The 22,483-nt window shown below is 49.5% G+C and overlaps 1 long non-coding RNA gene across 2 annotated transcripts in view; it reads right to left on the reverse strand.

The window, feature by feature from the left end:
* Positions 1-19,779, reverse strand: part of LOC117313158 (uncharacterized) — a 28,968-nt gene extending 9,189 nt beyond the window's left edge. The window contains exons 1-2 of one of the 2 annotated variants that reach the window (XR_004527638.2): positions 16,961-19,779; positions 6,504-6,588 (exon numbers count right to left, since the gene is read on the reverse strand). This is a non-coding gene — a long non-coding RNA (uncharacterized lncRNA). The remainder of the gene's footprint in view (positions 1-6,503; positions 6,589-16,960) is intronic. The other variant, XR_012333542.1, reaches the window with a different exon arrangement.
* Positions 19,780-22,483: the final 2,704 nt, after the last annotated feature.

The following is a 22,483-nucleotide window of genomic DNA, read 5'->3' on the forward strand; positions in this document are numbered from 1 at the left end:
GCAATCCATTTAGCACAGCCCCTATCTCGCTTATTTGTTTGCAACAACGGTGACAACAGTAATAACAGTAGCTAACATTGTTGGAAACTTACACAGGCTATCTGCTAAGAGCTTTGCAGACATTTAATCCTCACAACAACTTCATATGGTCAACTCTAAACTCGGAAAGGCTGTCTTGCTCAAAGTCCTGCAGTTAGATGGCAGAACTGGGATTTGAAAGCACAGCCTTATGACTCTGAAGTCTAAGCTCAAACCCACTCTCTTCTATGTCTCTGCCTTTCTATCTTCAAGTCCTGCCTTTTCTTCATATTTTATTTGCTCAACCAACTGATTGAGTACCTAGCATGTGTCTGGCACTACACTAAGCACAGAGGATATAAAGATGACTTAAACCTAATGTCTGCCTTTAAAACCTATCGCTTGGGACTTCCTTGGTGGTCCAGTGGGTAAGACTCCACGCTCCCAATGCAGGGGGCCCAGGTGCGATCCCTGGTCGGGGAACTACATCCCACATGCATGCCTCAACCAAGAGCCCACATGCTGCAACTAAGAGCCCGCCTGCTGCAACTAAAGAGCCCACATGCTGCAACGAAGATCCCATGTGCTGCAACTAAGACCTGACACAGGCAAAATAAATAAATTTTAAAAAATACAAACAAAACCTATAGCTTGATGGGGGAGACAGATAGGAAGATTGATTTTTAACACAGAGAACTTTTTTTAGATATTAAATATCTCTGAAGATATTTCTTAATAAGTTTTCCTGGGGGACTTCCCTGGTGGTCCAGTGGTTAAGACCCCACGCTTCCACTGCAGAGGACGCAGGTTTGATCCCTGGTCAGGGAACTAAGATCCCACATGCCACACATCGTGGCCAAAAAAAAAGAAAGGTTTTCCTCATTTCCAGCTTCTACTCTGAGACTCTGAAGCTCCAGCGCTTAGCCCTTCTATTTCCCTGTTTGCCGTCTTCTTCCTTCTCATCCTGTCTTTTTGTCTCAATCTCCTGTCTCTATTCCTTTCTTTGCCTCCATTTCTCCCCCACCGCCCCGGCCACTATGTCTCTCTCCTCTCCCATCCTTCCTCTCTCCTTGTTACAATGTTGTCAAGCCAAACATGCTCACTGATTTCTGGCTTTAGCCCTTCAGCTGCAGGTCTGGTCGTCCTTGCCCCCTGCCACTTACCCCCCGCTTGCCCCTCACCTCCCAGCTCTCTCACATACTCAGACATTCAGGTTCCCAAGCACAAACAGCCCAGAGGTATGACTACTTTCCCAGGACAACACATGGGGATTCAGCCATCAGTCCACAGACATTTATCAGGTATCTGATTTAATTTTCTAATAGTGTCTCAATTTAGGTCAAAGTAGTCCTGCCTGAAATGTTTCTGTGGGGAGAGTGTTTTCCTTAAGGCCATCAGAGCCATTAGGATATACGCTTACATCACTGCAGCTCTCACCGTAGGGACTTCTATAGAATCTGGCTTCTCTGTACCCCTCTCACATACCCTGGTGATAAGGAGAAGCAGGCATGGGAGGGCAGTGCAGTAACTGACCTAGCTGGATACTGGAGCCACACTTGCAGCTCTCTGCCCTTTGGGCTGGTTTCCTTCTCTATGGCCTGGGAGGGGTGCCAAGATCAGGGCTGAAGTGCAGGATCGGTGGTGACCCAAGCTTCCTTTTTTTTTTTTTTTTTTTTTGCCACGCCGCACAGCATGTGGGATCTTAGTTCCCCGACCAGGGATCGAACCCGTGCCCCTGCGTTGGAAGCGCAGAGACTTAACCACTGGACAGCCAGGGAAGTCAAGACCCAAGCTTCCTGTGTGCTCTTTCTAGATTATGCATGTTCTGGTTGAGGTCAGGGGTTTCTGAGAGGGGAAGAAAGAAGACATGGTGGGTGTTCATGGCTTATCCCCTGCCCTGTCGTTCATCTACTACTGCTTGCTTCCTGATCTTCAGACTGTGCTTCAGGACCCGGCTCCCCGTGTGGACTGTGGGCAAAACCTAAGAATGGCAGGTCCCCAGCCAAAGGCCTTCCCTGCAGCTCAGTCTCCTAGCCAAGGCTGAGAGCCAAATAAGAATCACCCACACTTGATTTGTAGTTTGGTGGACATGGAGAGACCGCTCACATCAGGCTTCATTTGCAGAGTGATCTCTGTATGTCCTTCGCTTCTCAGTCTATTTCTCAGGCTGCTGGAGAGATGCCAAATTCCCATCTGGGGGGCTGGACTTACACTGAGCCTTATGTGAGGAACTGTTGAAAGCAGTCACCTCTCAGATTCAGGAACATTCCCCCCTCCTTGGGGGAGATCCTGATGTCATAAAGATGGTGCTCAGGGCCAACCCAAAATTTGACGGAGAATGTGATCCTGACCCATGGGCACAGAGCTTTACAAATTTTTTAACCCTCCTGACCATGCTGAGAGCCAGGTATTATTCCTGTTTGTGAGATAAGGAAGCGGCAACTCAGAAAGATTAACTATCCAGATATCACACATCTATAAATTGATCCCACATTGTCTGAATTCGAATGTACGAGGTGACTTATTGGGCCAGGTGTATTTCCTTTCTACTCAAACTAGACTATACATCAGATTTGGGACTTCCCTGGTGGTGCAGTGGTTAAGAATCCACCTGCCAACACAGGACACATGGGTTTGAGCCCTGGTCCTGGAAGATCCCACATGCCGCGGAGCAACTAAGCCCATGCACTACAACTACTAAGCCTGCGCTCTAGAGCCCATGAGCCACAACTACTAAGCCCGCATGCCACAACTACTGAAGCCCACGTGCCTAGAGCCCGTGCTCCCCAACAAGAGAAGCCACCACAATGAGAAACCCACGCACCGCAACAAAGAGTAGCCCCTGCTTGCTGTAACTAGAGAAAGCCCGTGTGCAGGAACGAAGACCCAATGCAGCCAAAAATAAATAAGTAAAATAAATAAATTGAAAAAAAAAGAAAAACAAGAATTGCCTGCCCATGCACAAGACATGGGTTTGCTCCCTGGTCCGGGAAGATCCCACATGCCATGGAGCAACTAAGCCCGTGCGCCACAACTACTGAAGCCCACGCACCCTAGAGCCTGCATGCCGCAACTACTGAGCCCGCGCCTAGAGCCCATGCTCTAGGCGCAACAAGAGAAGCCACAGCAATGAGAAGCCCACGCACTGCAACCAAGAGTAGCCCCCGCTTGCCACAACTAGAGAAAGCCCGCATGCAGCAATGAAGACCCAATGCAGCCAAAAGTAAATAAAATTAAAAATGATAATAATAAATCGGATCTGTGTTTTTTATGCCCTGTACCATGTGCCCCACCACGCCTATCAAAGTGCCTTACATTAAAAAAAAAAAATCTATTAAGTGAATGAATGATTGAATGAATGCATCACCACATCCAGGTAGGGGCAAAGAGGAGATCCCTTTACATCTGGAAAGAGTAGAAAGTCTGAGAGTGAAGGGAATTTAAATGTTTTCTGTTCTGAGGCTTCTCTTGTAAGAGGGCACGTGTCCCTTTTAGGGGGTTAGTTTGTTGAAAACGATAAACATTTATTTAGCTCATGAGTCACTGAGTCTGTGAGGGCCTGGCAGGTTTAGGGTGGCCTTGATTATGTGTCTGCTGGACTCAGCTGGGGAGGTTAGCTGGAAGGTCTGATGAGGTTTGGCTTTGGGTTTGTACAGGCTCTTCCATACGGCTGGGACCTTGGCTGAAATGAATCAGCTCACCGGCTCTGCTCCATTTGGTCTCTCATTTTCCAGGAGGCTAATCTGGTCTTATTCAAATGGAGGTTGCAGGGGTCTAAGAAAGTGGGCAGAAACACACAAGACCTCTTGAGTCTGAAGCTAGGAAGTAATATAACATCACTTCTGCCTCATTCTATTGACCAAAACAAATCATCAGGCCAGCTTAGATTCAAAGTGTCAGGGAAATGTGTCCACATTTTTTTTTTTTTTTTTGGCTGTACCGCACAGCTTGCAGGATTTTAGTTCCCTGACCAGGGATTGAACCCAGGCCTTCAGCAGTGAAAGCACAGAGTCCTAACCACTGGACCGCCAGGGAATTCCAGAAACGTGTCCACTCTTAAGACCTGCAGAGTCATTTTGCAAAAGGCATGCATATAAGGAGGCATGAATAACTGTGGCCATTTTTCTAATCTACCATAGTGGTCTTATGCATATGTAGAGAAAGTCAGTAACTTTCCCCAACAGCTTGCTACTCTGAGATTTTCCTTAAAGAATCAAGACCTTTTTGTCTGTATCATTATAATATTAGAAACAACTTATTACATGGAATGTGATGTTGCTTGCGTGTAATTTTACCCTTCCTTTTCTGCTATCTCTGTGGCTGGCATACTTAACCCCCAGCTCCTCCACCCACAGGGGTCCCTTTTGAGGAAGACAGAGGGCCATACACTCATAAACACACACATCTAAGACGCCCACCTCCTCGTCCTGCCCTGCAGTCCCACTCTGGGATAGGCAAAGTTCCAGTGATCTGCTTCCCATCCCCAGTGACACAATGCTCTGCTGGTGGATTTAGTCGAGGGTGTTCAGAGAAAGAATCTTCGAGTGGGATTAGGGTTGCATTGCAGTTAGTCCTTGCTGCCACATGGCGTCACTGTTGAAACTTTGTCCTGTGTAGCCTCTTGGACACATAATCTGTTCCAGATTCTTAAACAGCTACTGCGGGGATTTAAACTTTGATTCCAGAGTTAACAATTTACACTCATTCAGCCACTGTTTTCAAAAGTTCAATACCTTTAGGTTCTACCTGGATTCCAGAAGACTTCCCGACCTGAGCCACATGCTGTGTCAGAATCCCCCTGGTCCCTAAAAACCCTTAGGGCTGGGATTAAGAATAACTGTAAAAACTACCTAATATGCATTACGCATTTACCAAACTGAGACATTTTCATGGCGTACATAATTTCATTTAAGAGGAGATCACACCTTACGAAAAAGATATGCTACCGAAGACGCTGGATAATTCAAGACTCATATAATTTGACACTATATTTCCCAGAAGAGTAATTATAAAAGGTAGGGAAAGGAATCTTCAACTACTGTAGAATATGTTTGCCTTTGTGCTATTTTTTATTTACTGAACACTAAAAGTCTCACGTTTCACAGAGTAGGCGCTCCTAAACTAACTTCTTGGCATGTTATGACAGTTACTTGGGCTTTTTCATAATGTTTTATCATATCTAACTTCCATTACAAAGTTATTGATTTTGGAGAGCGTTTTTTGGCGCTAACGCCACCGCTTAATGAACTCTAAGATAACATCATTCTAGGATACAGAAAATATTTTATTTATTTATTTATTTATTTTTTTTTTTTTTTTTGCGGTACGCGGGCCTCTCACTGTTGTGGCCTCTCCCGTTGCGGAGCACAGGCTCCGGACGCGCAGGCTCAGCGGCCATGGCTCACGGGCCCAGCCGCTCCGCGGCATGCGGGATCCTCCCGGACCGGGGCACGAACCCGTGTCCCCTGCATCGGCAGGTGGACTCTCAACCACTGCGCCACCAGGGAAGCCCTAGGACACCTCTTGCATCCTGACGTGCTTTGGCTACCAGGGACCTCAGGAAGGGGCGTGGTCATATCTGTTATTTCCTCCCTCAGGACATGGCTGCCTACTAGTCAAGTGACTTCTTCAAACTGAAAGTCCCCTTCAAGTGAACCCAACAAAAATCTAGCATTTGATGTATTCTTCTCATTGCATATTTAACCATGTCTTGACTAGCAACTTAGCACACATGCACACTCATATAGGTGTGTGTAAGTACACACAAACGTACATAGGTGCACATGCATGCATACGCTGATACCAGAGTCACAAATATACACATATATCTGCATTCACACCCACGTACAGAAGCACACGCACACCAGCCGCTGGAAGACTGTGCCAGAGTTTCAGGGCAAACTTTACACCCAGCCCCCGCCCTGAGCCCTGAGGAGGGCCTCCCAAGCAGGAGGAGCAGGGAACACTCCCCCAGGGGAAGGATCTCAGGGCCAGTTGGCACTAATTACAAGCCGTGGAATACGCTCGCTCATCCATCATCCCCGAGTGACAGTCTGCCCGCCCAGCCCCCTCCCCCATTCCATTCCATTTCTCCTTGAGTGACCGGGAGATCGGCTGTACAGCGTTAAGGGCACACTCTGGCTCAGCTGTTGGCCTTCTGTTCTTCCCTCTCCACGCTCCAGGGGCTCTTGTGAAGCTCCCCACTCCTCTCCCTCGCTTAAGCCCCTTTCACTCGGGCTTTTATCATGTGCCCCACCCTGGGCTTCATTTTCAGTATTTCACTGAAACTTAGCAGTAATCCTGTGACTTGGTATTGTTTTGCCAGATTTGCAAATGAGGAAAAGCAGCCTCTCAGAAATGATTTGCTCAGGGTCACCCAGCTGGGCAGGCTAGCAGTGCTATTCAAACCAGATTCTGCCATTTGCGCAGGATCCCAGCGCATCTCCTACCCTCCCCCACCTCCATGCGGTGACTCCCCAGCTCACCGTCTCAGGTTTGAAGAGCCTGCTTATTGCTGAGTGTTTCCTCCTGGAAACGCCACGAGCACTTACTTCTTCCTCGTCTTCTGTCCTAAATCAACGAAACAGCCAGAGTCTGAAGGAGTCCCACAGTGGGAGACCAAATACCAGTCCCACGGGCCAAGGGTCAGGGGCTGAGCAGAAAATGCATGGCAACAGCCAGGTGGGTGAGACGGGCGAGCAAGGTTCTGGAGGATGGCCTCACCGTGGACACAAGGTGCCTGACTGGTGGCCAGCTCCAGGGTACAGCGTCAGAGCCAACTCCCCTTCTGCTGCCACAGCCAGACTGTCAGCCCTGTATCCCCAACCCCTGCTCATCAAGCTGTGCTTCGTGGGGACTGGGTGTCCTGGGGGTGCCTCTGGGCCCCTTCAGAGGGTGAGGCCAGGGCAGTGTGGGCCTCATTAGAAAAATCTGCTCCCCTGATGAAATAGTTTTGAAAACCTCCTGGAAGGCAGTGACTATGTCTTTTCGTCATTATCCTCGGCTTCAAGCATGGAGCCTGGCTCCTACCGAGTTGGCCCTCAGTACATATTGGCTAAATCAAAACAAAAGAAAACAATGCCTTTCTGAACCCTGTCCGCTTATTGAAATGCTGTCATTCTTCTAAGTCCAGGGCAAACCACATCCTCCCCTCCCCACCAGTAGTGTTCTCTACTTTTCCCAGCCAATGTCACCGTGTTCGTGAGTGTTTGCCTTCTCACTCCAGCCACTCGGAAGCTCTTTGGGAAGCTGATTCAGTCCATGCTTCTCTGATACCATCTATGCCTATAAATGCGTAACAAATGCTTTTGATTCAAAGTGTGCAACACCCATATTTGGGTAAAGGTTTCCTTGTTTATACAAGGAATGACATTGACGTTATTCTTCTTTTCTGTGTCTCCTATCGAAACCACTGGAGGAAGGAACACCAAGGCGCAGCTTCTCATAGTTACTATCGCTAGGGTTTTGCCTGATAAGTTACTTCTCAACGAGAGAACCACACATTTGTGTTAGGTGGTCTTTCTTCCTTACTGCTGCTCGAGGCCTTTGATCCTTGGGGGTCAAGATTTAGGATTCAGGGGTGGATGGCTTCAGTCAGAACTCGACAATGGTTCTGCACCTTTCCTGTAAGTAGACATCTGGAGTCTAGAATTTTAGTGGCCCTAGGATTCAACAATGTGACAGCCCTGCAGCTCCTCTTATCTATTCAAATAGGCCGCCTAAAGAGAATCTGTACTCTGTAAATGTCCTGAGGCACCTTGTCCCTTTCCCTCTAATTGATATGCAGTATCTGTAAAACTCCCAGATTCATCCACCTTGTTTCCACCTAAGATGTTTAACCTAACAATTATTTACACACAGGAAAAGAAAAAAACAAACAAACCATGAAGCTCCCCACCAAAGGATAATGAAAGAAAGAAGAGAACTAGTCTCTGATACTAAGTAGTCTCGTAAGAAGCACCATTCTTGCAGCATTAGCCGCAATAGCTCAGAGATGGAAGCAACCTAAACATCCACTGGATGAAGAATATGTGGATCGGACTTCCCTGGTGGCTCAGTGGATAAGAATCCGCCTTCCAATGCAGGGGACATGGGTTCGAGCCCTGGTCCGGGAAAATCCCACATGCCGCAGAACAACTAAGCCCATGCACCACAACTACTGAGCCTGTGCTCTACAGCTCGCGAGCCACAACTCCTGAGCCCGCGTGCCTAGAGTCCGTGCCCTGCAACGAGAGAAGCCACTGCAATGAGAAGCCCGCGCACCGCAACGAAGAGTAGCCCCCGCTCACCACATCTAGAGAAAGCCGGTGCGCAGCAACGAAGACCCAAATGCAGCAAAAAAAAAAAAAAAAAAGAATATGTGGATATAGAAAATATGGCATATCCATACAAAGGAATACGATTCCGTTTAAAAAAAGGAAGGAAATCCTGCCACATGCTACAACATGGATGAACCTTGAGGACATTATGCTAAGTGAAATAAGCCAGTCCCAAAAGACAAATGATGTACAAGTCTACTGATGTGATGCATCTAAAGTAGTGGAACTTAGAGAGTAGAATGGTGGCTGCCAGGGGCTGGAGGGAGAGGGAACAGGGGCCTTGCTGTTCAACACGTGCAGTGTTTCAGTTTTGCAGGATGAAAAAGTCTTAGAAATCTGTTGCACGACAATGTGCGTATAGTTAACGCTTCTGTGCTGTACACTACAAATGGTTCAAAGGGTAAATTGTATAGATTTTTTTACCACAATTTTTTTAAAAAGCACCATTCATGGGCAACAAGTCTGTCCCAGGGATTTCCCAGGAAATCCCACCATAACTTTACACAATGGGCATTGTTTTCTTCACTTCAGAGAGGGAAGAAAGGAGAGGTCCAGAGACATACTTGAACCTGTGGCCATCTGACTCCAGCAGCTATGCTTTCTCACCACTGCACAGACCCCTCCACTCTCACGTGGGATTGGGCTGGTGGCCACTGCGCCACAGATGAGAGCAGTGAGTGGGGTTGTGAGTAGAGAGAAGTTTCTCTGGTTTTGTAAGACTTTCCAGGTCAAACCACCTCTCCCAACGTGTTAACAGTCTCCCCCAATATGTTCCCCACTTCTTCCTTTGTAATAGAGCCCCTGAGTTTTTAGCTGATTACCTGGAGGAAATAAAGATTTCCTCCCCTGAAATTAGCTGTGGCCATGTGACTAAGTTCTGGCTAATGGGATGTAAGGAGAAGAATCATAGGTAACTTCTGGAAAGTCTCTTTATTTATTATTATTTTTTTTTAATTTATTTTTGGCCATGCCGTGCGGCATATGAGATCTTAGTTCCCTGACCAGGGATTGAACCCGTGCCCCCTGCAGTGGAAGCTCGGAGTTTTAACCACTGGATGGGCCACCAGGGAAGTCCCTGGAAAGTCTCTTTAAAAGAGGGGCACACCCACGCATTCATCGTAGGAAACTTATAAAAAGTGGACAAAAAAATGATAATGGTCCAAAAATAAATATTCTTAATAATTTAACGTAAAAAAAGAAAAAAAAGAGGGGTACACCCTTCTTCAGTCCTTCTTCCTGCCTTCTATTGGCTGGAATAAAACATGATGGCTGGAGCTTGAGTGGCCATTATGGGTCATGAGGTAGAAACTAATATTAACTGATAACTCCAACCATAGCACGTTGATACCATCATGTGAGGCCCTTGCGCACAATGAGGGCATCTGATTTATCGATGCTGCATATGTTACGTATGAGAGAAATCTGAAGTCATCCCATTGATCCTGACAGGTCTAGTAGGACCTAGATCCTTCAGTGCTTATGGTTGGCTGAAATCACAAGATCCATGTGCCCACAAAGAAATGATAGAGGTTCTGAGGACAAACATTTGTAAGTTAGAAGCCGAAATCATTGACTTCTCCCGTTTTCCCATTCATTCATTCATTCATTCAACAAGTAGAAGTTGAGAGCCCACTATGTGCTAGGCACTGTTGTAGCCCTGGAAACATAACGTCAAACAAGACAGACAGAGTCCTTGTCCCCGGAGATCATGCACTTTTATGGACTGATAATATCTTCCTTCTACTTCCCACCGTGTGGTATGAAATGTCCCATGTAGTGGGAGGTGGGGGCGGGGGTGACTGGAACGTGGGAGGAATTTTGAAATGTGGCCAAAGGGAAGCAATTTTCTCTCACCCCAGATTTCCTGAGAAAGTCCATTTTGGTGCCACAGAGGAGACATTCCTATGTCTTGTTCCGGCTTGTGCTGGGGGTGGGGATTGAGTCAGAGCTACAATATGAGATCAATAAACTCACCTAAGAATCCACCACCCGAACCAGTTCTTTAAGTTTCTCCAGGGTCCGGACTCCCTGGTGGCTCAGTGGTTAAGAATCCTCCTGCCAATGCAGGGGACATGGGTTCGAGCCCTGGTCTGGGAAGATCCCACATGCCGCAGAGCAACTAAGCCCGTGTGCCACAACTCCTGAACCCGCGTGCCTAGAGCCTGTGCTCCGCAACAAGAGAAACCACCGCAATGAGAAGCCCACGCACCGCAACGAAGAGTAGCCCCTGCTCGCCGCAACTAGAGAAAGCCCGCGCGCAGCAACAAAGACCCAATGCAGCCAAAAAATAAAAACTAAATTAAATTAAAAATTTTTTTTTAAAAAGGCTCTCCAGGGTCCCAAAGGGCTCCAGCTACCAAAAATGATTCCTGGCATTAGTACTGGCAAATGTGGTGAGAAGTTCACCAGTGGGGAGGTTTTCTAAACCAAAATCATGGCACAAGATTTGAGAAGTTCCCATCCCTGTGGGGTCCACTAAAACTGAAAACTTTTGAAATCAGAACTCTCCCCAAATATAGATCTGGAGCCTGTGGCATTGTATCGTACTAGCTAGGCCCATCACCCTAAAATCCTTTTGCTGTTAGAAATTAATAAATCTTAAATTAATAGTTTGCAACACTATTCACAATAGTCAAGATGTGGAAACAACTGTCCATCGACAATGAACGGATAAAGAAAATGTGGTAAAGGCGTACATGGAATATTATTCAGCCTTAAAAGAGAAGAAAATTCTGCAATATGTGAAAACATGGGTGAACCTTGAAGATATTATGCTAAATGAAATAAGCCCATCTCAGAAAGACAAGTACTGCATGATTCCACTTACATGAGGTTTCCAAAATAGTCAAACTCTTAGAATCAAAGAATGGAACGGTGATTGCCAAGAGCTGGATGGAGAGAGAAATGGAAAATTCCTAATCAACCAGCGTAAAGTTTCAATTAGCAAGATGAATAAATCCTAGAGATCTGCTGTACACCCTTGTACCTATTGTCAATAATACTGTATTGTACCCTTAAAAATCTGTTAAGAGGGTAGATCTCATGTTAAGTGTTTGTTAAGTATTCTCACCAAAATAAGATAAATTTAAAAAAAACCCTAGCAGTGAACTAACAATTGATCCTGCACTAATCTAGGCATTCTGATTGTTGCTCCTGAGAAATTTTCGTTCCATCTGGGGAGACATAACAAGGAAAAATAAAAAAGCACAATCTCTGCTTTAAGGGAGGCTCTTGGCCTGGTGGGGAACCGGACATAAACTAACCATAACTGCACGAGGCAGAAGGTGCAGCTAGAAAGGCAGGTAGAGTTCAGTCTGGAAGGCATCGAATGCCATGCGAAGAAGTTTGGAATGTAGTCTCTGTATGAAGGTCTCACCCGAGTTGATGAGAGGCTATGTCATCAAGATATTTAGGAATATCTAAATATTCCATTTAGGAATATCTAAATATTCTATAGAGCCCACGTTGCAGACGCCAGAGGGATCACGTGATCCTCTTGAAATGTACACCAAAACACAAAATACAGATTTTTCCAGAAAGGGTTACCTTACCCATAGATTTCATCAGCTTTTTAAAAAAAGGGTCCAGAGACTTCGCTGGCGGTTCAGTCGTTAAGACTCTCCGTGCTTCCCCTGCAAGGGGCACAGGTCTGATCCCTGGTCGGGGAACTAGGATCCTGCAACTCCACGCAATGAGGCGAAAAAAATTTTTAATAAAAAAAATAAAGGGTCCATAACGCAATAAAGGTTAGAAAGCATTGTCTAAGCACCAGGGAGCCATCACAGTTTGGGGCAGATGATCTGAAGTCTGTGTTGTCGACTCACACTCTGACGGAGTGGAGATTGGAAAGAAAGTTTTTCAGAAGATGATCCAAAACCCCAAGGTGGATATTGAGCTGACAGGGGAATGGAGAAAACAGGGCATGTCTGAGAGGTAGAAAGCACAGGATTTAGGGCAATTCCGGATGAAGGCGGCAGAGGGAAAGGAAGGTAAAGATTAGAATTTTGATTGGAATTCTAAGGAGAAAGACGTCAAAGAAATTATGACTGACTTCCAAATGACACAATTCTTTTAGTCTGCCTTAGAGACAGAAGGAATATTTTCACAAAACCAGTCCGGGGTGCCTTCCAAAGGACACGGTCACCAGGCAGTTTGCCAGAATTTCACTTTGTCTATGGTATGTTTTGATATGAGGGTCAGATACAGTATTCTCATCCTCTGAATCGTGTGATTCACATCCAGAAATTCTGTAAGATTCTAATGACTTGGAGGAAAACCTAGTTACTTGTTTAGCTGTATAGTTAAGATTGTATTTCATTGGGTCACCTTAGAGCCTCCCCCATCTTTGCGAAGGAAAAAGGTATCTCCTACGGTTCTATAGAGCCCATGTTGCGTGGGCTATTCCAACCTCCACAGCAAGTAAGGAAGGGCAAAAATGACTTCAAGGTTTTCACCCCAAGCAATTGTGTTATGCTTTTAAACTGCAAAATAGAATCAAGGAAGAGAAGCAGGTTTGTGGGGAAGATGAAGGTAAGATCATTAAATTGGGTTTGGGCAAACTGAATCCGAGGTATTTCTGAGACATTTTATCCATTAGGAACCTTTTGGTTGTGGGTGGCAGCATCCATCTGAAACCGATGTGAGTAGAAGGAATGTCCGGGCTTACATAACTGAAAACTCGAGAGGTTCTGCTGTAGGCATGGCTGTATCAGGTTCTCACATGATGTTATCAGGCATCTGTCTCTCCCCATCTCTTGCCTTCTTGTTCCTTATTATGTTTCCAGTTTAGGCAGATTCTCCTCTCCACGAGGCAGTGGTTATGACCAACAGCAGTTTCAAGCTTACCCTCTTCTGCCAGCAAAACTATGCCAGCAATTCCACTCTCTCCAAAGTTCTGGCAAACATCTCAGGTCTAATTCTTTTTTTTTTTTTAACGCGTGCATGTTTTTGGTTTTTTTTTTAAATTAATATTAATTAATTAGGCTGTGTTGGGTCTTCATGTTGCTGCACACAGGCTTTCTCTAGTTGCGGCGAGTGGGGACCACCCTTCGTTGTGGTGCGTGGGCTTCTCACTGCGGTGGCTTCTCTTGTTGCAGAGCAAGGCTCTAGGTGCGCGGGCTTCAGTAGTTGTGGCTCGTGGGCTCAGTAGTTGTGGCTCACGGGCTCTAGAGCGCAGGCTTAGTAGTTGTGGCGCACAAGCTTAGTTGCTCCGCGGCATGTGGGATCTTCCTGGACCAGGGCTCGAACCTGTGTCCCCTGTATTGGCAGGCAGATTCTTAACCACTGAGCCACCAGGGAAGCCCCTCAGGTCTAATTCTGATTGACTTTGATCAGATACCCATCCTTGAATCAATTATTGTTGTTTAATCGGCTCAGTCTTCTGTGGTTGACAGCCTCAATTATGTCCCCCAGTGATCCTGCCTCCTAGATTCATACTCTTGTTTTATCTTCTCCTCTTGAGTAACTTACTTCTAACCAACAGAATATGGTAATGTTGAGGGGGTGTCACTTCTGTGATTAGGTTACAAAGACTTTGACTTCCATCTTGCTAGCAGACTCTCTCTTGCTGGCTTTGCTAATGCAAGCTGCCATGTTGGAGACACCCACATTGCAAGGAACCGAGGGTGGCCAACGGCCACCAAGGAACCGAGACCCTCAGTCCAACAGCACTTGAGGAACTGAATCCTGCCAACAACTCTGAAAGTTAACGTGGAAGCAACTCCTTCCCCTTTGAGCCTTCAGATGAGACCCCAGCCCTGATACTTTGACTGCAGCCTCATGAGAGACCATGATCAGAGGACCCAACCAAACCCTGCCCAGATTCCTGACCCACAGAAACTGTGAGAAAATAAATGTGTGTTGTCTTAAGCCACTAAATTTTGGACTAATTTGTTATACAGCCATAGACCTAATACACGTGGGTTGTGGGACTGCCCCTGAAGGGGTAGGTGAGGTCAGCCTCGTGTGAACCATGCGGAACGAAAGTAGAGAACAGCTGTCTCCCCAGAGGAGAGCTAAGGTGTTACTAGAAGCAGGATGGAATTCAGGCAGGCAAAAGCCCCTGATACCTACCTCATACATCTACTTGGGAATGTAAGGAAGCAGCTGCGAACATACCTGGAGATATATTAGGTTGGCCAAAAAGTTTGTTTGGGTTTTTTCATGTTATGGGAAAACCCAAACGAACTTTTTTGCCAACCCCAATAGACTTGGGCAGCGATTCTTGCACAGGTGATTGTTGAAACTGTAAAAATGGATGAAATTGCCCTCAAAGAGAGAAGGGCCAAGGGCAGATCTCTTAGGAAGAGCAACAATTAAGGGGCAGATGGAAGAAGAGGCAAAGGTGAGTAGGTGAGGGGCAGAGGTATAGGATGATGTGCTCGATAGGGAACAAATTCAGCTTGTCTGGTCGCTAAGACAAGCACCTGAGGAGCTGCAGCACACTGTTAGAAATCTGGGCTTTCAGTTCGGAAGTTGTACATTGGGAAGTCATCAACGTAAATGAGAGTGTTAAAATCAGGTATGTGGATGATTTTGTCCAGTGAGAAGGCTTGAGGGGAGAAGAGGTCATGGACAAATCCTTGCAGAATGTGTATTTAAGCAGCAGGGGAGGGAAGAACACCCATGGGAAGGGACCTGAGGAGGAATAGTTGGAGACATAAGAGGCAGTTCAAGACTGGTCTAGTCTCCCAGAAACCATGAGCATTTCAAGACTGATACAGTCAAGAGAGGCAGAAGCTAAAGAGAGGTTGTGTGTGATGAGAATCGAGAAAAGAATGATGGGCCAGGGATGGGGAGGTCCGTGGTGGTCCCAGTGGGAAACATTCCAGGGGAAAGTAGGGGCAAAAGCCAGACTGCATAGGTTTAAGAGTGGGTGGGACATGAAGGGGAGATGTGGCAAACTGACCAGCATTGTGAGAAGTTTCACGGTGGGTTATGGGAAGATTTGAGCGTATCTGTAGGCTGAGGGGGAAAGTCTGGGCTGTGCCTTTCCACTCCCATCTCAGAGTAATTTCAGTTGACTTCCTTGAGTTCTGTTACAGCTTTCTGAGATGACAGGGTCCAAAACTGTTCACAAACCTTTGTTGTAAAGAGCGAGCTAGTAAATATACTAAGCTTTACCAGCCGTAGGGTGGTCTCTGTGGTGACCCCTCAACTCTGCCATTGTAGTGTGAAAGCAGCCATAGGCAATGTGTCACCAAGTGAGCAGGGCTGTGTTTCAATGGACCTTATTTACCAAAAAAAAAAAAAAAAAAAAAAAAGCCACACACACCAAAAACACAAAAAAAACCCCAACAGGCAAAGGGCAAGATCTCATCCGTGGGCTATAGTTTGCTGAACCTTGCTCTAGGCTCATGGAAGGGGATTGGAGATGCAATAAATGGGGCAACTGATGAAGCAAGGATAGCATCAAGACCTCGGGGAAATGGGTTTGCCTCCCAAAGAAGGTTCTTGCGTCTATTTGGACACCTGTCGTTCTCTGACTTTCCTCTTTATGTGTCTGCCTTGTAACCCTCAACTACGAGCACCTTGGGGCTAGGAATGTTTCCCAGCAATGATTCCAGAGGCTTCCACATAGGAAGCCCTCAGACACATAAGCAGCTGAGAGGAGACACAAAGGCGCCTTATTGTGGAAGAAGGGGAAAGGAGAGAGACACATATGGAAAGGCCTGTGTCACCTCTGAGTTAGGAGCCATGAAGCCAAGTTCCCTCCACTGACGTTTAAGCAGAGAGGCAACATGTCTCTAATATTAGTTTCAGACTGCGTCCTTCCAAGAGGCAGAGGACTGAGGTAGAGGTCTTGCTGTCTCACAAGTGGTATACTGGAATCTGGGGAGGACTCCAGAGATTAGGGAGGAGGGCAAAGGGCCACCTCCAGAAAGATCCTGGACATACTGTGGGATGGTGAGGAAGAAAGGGTACTGCAAAGCCCAGGAGCACTCTGGAAGTCCTGAGGGGGGGGAAGGGGGAGAAAAGAATGTAAGAGGGGCTGGGGCCAAATAGCTCCCGGGTACCTTTTTTTTTTTTTGGCCGCACTGTGCATCATCTTAGTTCCCTGACCAGGGATCGAACCTATGCACCCTGCTGTGGAAGCACGGAGTCTTAACCACTGGACCACCAGGGAAGTCCCTTGGCCTCCATTTTAAACTCCTGAGATGGGATGGGGCTGTACAGAGGTTTAAAAGGTGGTAAGTGAAAAAGGAAGCCTTCTTTATGCAGCTCACACCTGGGCACAGGGAATCCAGAGACTGGAGACTGAGCTGAGAGGGACCAAAGAGAGTCCATCCCCTCGCGGGGAACCAGAGTCCACTCTGCCTTGGGAAGGGTGTTTGTGGAACACAAATGGCAGCCTTCAGACTAAGGTAGAAGCTGCAGAAACCTGAGGGTGGAGGCACTGGGGTAGCTTGATGAATAGGTAGGAGGCATCTCTTGGCAGGGGAAAAGGGTAAGGGCATCTTCAAGAAAAATGATGTCATTGGAGCTGAGCCTAGCCTAGAGGGAAGTGTTCAAGCCCTCCACAACCTTTCTCAGCCTGACTTTCCATCCTTGCTATTCTCCTTCCTATATCCTAGGTTCCTACTGAATTTACAACCCATTCTAAGCACATACCACCATTTCCCCACCTTCCAGCCTTTGTGTTGTTTCCTCTCCTTGCCATTTCCTGGTCTTCCTTCCTCCCATCTTCTTGTCTTTAAATCCTTTCTGGTCTTCAAGTCTTAGATGCTACTTCCTCCAGGAAGCCTTCTTAGATTCCATTCCCAACTGGGAGCAATCCTTCCCTCCTCCGAACTCTTTGTCTGTCACCAGAGAAGTCAATTAGCAATTTTCACCTGTAATAAAGAAGTGCTGAGGACAGAAGCCATTCTCCAGGCAGCTCTGTGCCTTCCCCTTACCCAGCGCACATTACCCAGGCAGACGCCCTCCACAAGTGGGGACTGGACAAGGGTCTGTACAAGCTCAGGCAGGTGCTACAGTCCCTTTTACCAGCTCCTGGGGCTGTTCTGTCTGCTGGGTTAGGGCCCTGTATGCACCAAGCCTGTAGCTACCAGAATCCTGGACACCCTGCACCCCTCCTCCTACAGAAGCCCCAGCTGCTTGCTAATTCTGCTTCCTGCTTTTAACCCAAGGATAAACCCAGGCTCACTCTTCTGTCTCTCGGCTGGCTTTCTCTCCTCATGGTGGGGAATCCCACAATGGGGTCTCTTAAGCACATTGATTTAGGAAACAGGCTCTGAGCTACCTATGTTCTTACAACCCAGGAGCTCTGGGTATTCACGTGCTGGTTGGACAGCCTGTCTGCCTCTCCCATGGAGCTGGCTATCCCTTGGTATCAGCCATATTGGCTGATTTCAACCCCAGTTCACTTTTGGCCTGGGCTAGAGAAGTGCATTTAGTGAATTAACTTAATAAAGTATGCATGGTGGGCGTATAAGAGCTCCAAAGAGATGCACTAAGTTTATTGTGTTAAATTGCTGTGTGCCCTTGGGCAAGTGACACCCCCCACCCTAACTCCTGTCGATATCTTGGCTTCTATCTTTGAAAAAACAAGAAGGTTGGGCAAACTTGCAAATCCTGCTAGCCCTAATCTTCCGTGTGTGTCGTGGGTGTGTGTCTCAGCTCCCACAGAGCAGATCGACAATCATAAGAAAAGGGTTCCTGACAAAGGTGACAGGGATTCGAATATTTCCTAGGCGTTGATGCCCTTGGTGATTTGCAATTTGCATCTGGGAGATTTTGCACCTGAAGACAAAGAGAAAGGATTATTTTTTTTAAAGAAGATGTTGGGGGTAGGAGTTTATTAATTAATTAATTTATTTTTGCTGTGTTGGGTCTTCGTTTCTGTGCGAGGGCTTTCTCTAGTTGTGGCGAGCGGAGCCACTCTTCATCGCGGTGCGCGGGCCTCTCACTATGGCGGCCTCTCTTGTTGCGGAGCACAGGCTCCAGACGCGCAGGCTCAGTAGTTGTGGCTCACGGGCCTAGTTGCTCCACGGCATGTGGGATCCTCCCAGACCGGGGCTCGAACCCGTGTCCCCTGCATTAGCAGGCAGATTCTCAACCACTGCGTCACCAGGGAAGCCCCAGGATTTTTTTTTTTTTTTTTTTTCCCCAGCAAGATTCCTGGGATGTTGTTCTCCAGCAGGACCACAGGGATTCTGGGCCTGCGCTGTCCAGTATGGTGGCCACTGGCTACATGTGGCTATTTAAAAGTGATTAAAATTAAATAAAATTAGCAAGCCATTTCCTCAGTCATAGTAGCCACATTTCAAATGCTCAGTAGCCACGTGTGGCTACGTGTGGCTAGTGGCTACCATATTGGATGATGCAGTATAGAGCATTCCCATCTTCACACAGAAACTTCTATAGGAAGTTCCGGATCAAACTTTTGTAAATCAGGAAACTGAGGCCCAGAGAGGCGACATGACCTGGCGAAGCATGTTATGGCAGATCTGGGCCTAGAACAAAGGTACCCCGTTCCCAGGCCTGACTCATTGCCCTACCCCCTGCTGCCTCCTTCCTCTATGCCCCTCTGGGCTCCCAGCTCAGAGCCCCTCGTGGGTCCAGCACAGGGCCAGGCGGCTGCGTTGGTTGGTCCCAGGGGGTGTTTGTGACTGAGCAGAGCTCCAGATGCTGCACATTCCTGGTAGGGTCAGACCTGCCCTGCGGCGATCAGGGAATCAGCCTCTCAGAAGAGCCTCAGATATCCTTTCCGGAGCTGCCCTCTTCCTGCCCGGCCCGGGGGGCTGGTTGGTTCAGGAGCGCTCTCGGATCGTCTTGGGTGAAGCTGAAAGGCTGCGTGGATTCCCTGTTGGAGAGGTACTTCTGCTCAAGGAGGGTTCGGAGACAGGCAGGAAATTGCACCTCTTGCATCTTCTAAGGTCTCCAGGTCCAGCACGAGGGGCATCTGGGAACAGGGTTTCTGCCAGTCCACCCTTGGGGCCGCATTTGGCGGGAACCGGATCTGCCCTCACCTGCAGCCCTGTGGCGGGTGTGATGTTAAGGGCAGGGAGACCGGCGTCCGGGGGTGGAGGTACGGGGGGCTGAGAGGCCAGGGGAGGGGGCGCCCGGGAGCGCCCAGACCTCGCCGGCTGCTGGGAGGCGGAGGGGATGGGGGTTGGGGGAGAAGAGGGGAGCCTGGCAGCCAATGAGAGGGAGGATCTCGTTTCAAAAGGGTTAACCCACAGCCAATGGGAGCCTGGGGGAGCGGATCCTGCTCCCTCCATTCAAGAATCCCAAGTATTCAAGATGGACGGCAGGGAGTGTGGAAGGAGAAAGGGGGCGAGGGGGGAAGAGCGAGATCGGCAGAGGCCAGGGCGCGGCGGCCGCTTGGTCCCCGGACCTACCTTGGTCCCGGCCGGCGGGCGGAGGGGCGGCCGCCGGGGATCCGAGCCCGGCCCGGGAGAGGAGCCGGCGGGGCGCGAGAGGGCGTGAGAGAGGGGGTGCGAGGCCAGGGAGGGAAGCCAAGAGGGAGGGAAGGGCAGAGAAAGAGCCCGGGAAGAAGGAGGTGGCAGGCAGAGGAACGTAAGGAAGCGCACTGTGTAGGTATCTGAGCGCCCTGAGGGGTAACGCCACCGATTTTCGGTTTTATTCTCTCGGTGAGGGGAGGGGGCTGGTCTGGGCTCTTCCCTTCGTCTTCCTTCCCCCTCTTCGTCCTCCTCCCCTCGTGGGCATCTCTTCCATTTGTTCCTTTCGCAGCGCTCGTAACTGGCGAGCAGCAGGCACGTCGTGCTGGGGCGGCTTCGCGGTCCTTTTCCCGCGGGGCGGTGGTGCGCAGGGGAGGGCGGCTGCTGCCGGGCTGAGGCCGGGCCGTCTGGGGCCGGGCGTGCCGGGGACTTGGCGGGTGTGTGCAGAGGGAAGCGCCGTGGCCGAAGGGCTGCAGCCGGGCGGGGAGTTGTGCATCTTGAGAAGTTGTGGATGAGCCAAGGGGCTGTGTGTGCGTGTGAGGCCCGCTCTTGGGCTGAGAGTTGTGGGGTTTTGAGGGGTGTGTTCTGTGGAGCAGCTGTGGCTTCGCACTCCGGGGCTTGCTGTTTGGGTGAGTGTGTAGTGAGGGCTGAGTTGTGCAGCGAGTGTGGCTGGGAGTTTGCGTGTGCGCGCGTGTGTGGTCCAGCCTCTAGGTGTGTGTGTGTCCTGGGGGGGGGCACCGTTGGGCGTAGAGGGCGAGCGCGCCCCCCTCCCCCCACCTCCCCCTGCCCCTTTCAGCCCATTCACGGAACGGGGCTTTCAGGACCCTCCCGGGCCCCTCCCCCTCCAGTCGCCATGGCTGCGGGGAGGGGGGGAGGAGACAGTCGGGGCCAGCCCCTGCCCCTGGCGCTCCAGCTAACCCTCCACCTGCCCTTTCTCTCCCTTCCGCAGGCTGGGCCCCATCCCCCGCTGCTCCGGGGAGCAGGGCCCGGAAGATGGTGGCCAATGAGGAGGGGGAGTGGAGAGAACTTGAGCCGGGGCCTCCCCTCCCCCATTTCCTCCTCGGTCTCCACACCCGCCTCTGGAAGGAGCTGGGGGATGGCTCCTGGGCCCACGCTGGGGGACGGGCCCTGCTGGCTGCTGAATCGCAGGGCCCGCTCTGCAGTGAGGTGGGTGTGAGAGCCGAAGGGACCTTGGCCCCAGCCCCGTCTCCCTTCTCTCCCCCGGGAGAGATCTGGGAACTCCTTGGTGAGGAATCTTCCCCTCACCTCCAGGAACTTGCTGGGCAGTCCTGCCTTTGCTCCTCTGCCCCCTGTTGGCATGATCCAGTTCCCTGCTGGGACTGCTTTGCTCAACCCAAGAGCAGAGGCCTGGCGACTGGCCCTAGTGGGGCCTGGGTCCCCGTTAGAACGTTTTGCAGATTACAGGAACAAACTCTGCCTAGGAAGGCGGGAGAGAGGCTCTCCTGCTTCCTGAGGGGGTGGGAGGGGGCCGGAGGGGAAGCCCAGAGGAAGAGCTCCCAACTGGGAGTCTGTCCGCCATTCCTCCGGCTGCCGGCTGTGGAAGGCGGAGGTTATCTCCTGGAGGCCTTCCCTGTTCGGTGCACCGGGGAGTTACCCCACAGCCCCTGACCCTCTGGGCTGCACACAGTTCACCAGGTCAGAACTGGAGTTGAGCTTCCGGGGCCACAGCTCTAGCCAGGAATGTGCCACCCTAGAGCTCTGCCTGGCTCTGAACCTTTGGCTGCTGTCAGGATTGTTTATCCAGGGTTTAAGCCCGTTAGACCAGGCAGGATGGGGAAGTTCTGGGTGAGCTGAAAGCTCCCTAACTGGAGTCCCTGGATAAACAAGAAACAACTCAGATTCTGATCCCACTGCCAATGAAAGCCTATGTCTAATGGTGAGGGAATCAACCGCACCGTTTCATTTAATGCTGAACCCATAAAGTGGATTTAATGACCTCCAGGAGGAGATGCAGAGGTGGGACTTTACCTGCAGCTTCTACCTCCAGAAGCACCTCCCCTCCTGTGCAGCCTGGGGACCCTGCACCTTTTCTCCACCATCCCTCTGGTCCTGAAGGTTCATCTGAGGCTGTCCCCTTAAGGCCTAGAACTTCCCTTTATCTAAACTAAAAAGGAGAGCGAGCTTTGGCATAGGGAGGAAGAGAGGGTTCTCTGGTTCTGGTCAGCCAGCTCCTCTCTGGAGGGAAGCTGCCGGAGATACAAATCCAGATGAACACAGCTTCATGTCACCTCCAGATTTGGGGGGTTTCTACCGCTCATTTCCTGTGAAGATTGAGTGCCAAGCTGCCTCCTTGGACCCTGTGCCCCCAGCCCCAAAACCTCAGGGAAAAGGTGGTCTCAGTGCTAGGAAGGGCGTGAGGAAGAAGGCCAGAGGAATGGGGGGAAAATAGAGGACCTACGCTGAGAACGGAAGAGAAGGGAGGAAAGCTGTACTGAAGATGAGAAAGGGCAGAGGGAGGCCAGGAGAGCTGAGTGGCCCGGGGACTGGGAGAAGGGGCGAGGAGGCAGGGCCGGCATGCCTCTGCTGCGGGCCGGAGCTCTTTTCACATTGTGCTACTGTCTGCGCCTATCACTAGCAGTGCAATGTTAAAAGGGCATTGGCCGCGTAGTGCTACCCAGCGCCAGCTGCCTCCTCAGCGTTGAGACTTCCTCACCCAGAATCCTCCCTACGAGTAGTCCTACGAATAGCTCACATTTATGGAAGCGCTTCCACGTGCAGTCCACG

The sequence above is a fragment of the Tursiops truncatus genome, chromosome 8 (assembly GCF_011762595.2).
Source record: "Tursiops truncatus isolate mTurTru1 chromosome 8, mTurTru1.mat.Y, whole genome shotgun sequence".
NCBI classification, from domain to species: domain Eukaryota; kingdom Metazoa; phylum Chordata; class Mammalia; order Artiodactyla; family Delphinidae; genus Tursiops; species Tursiops truncatus.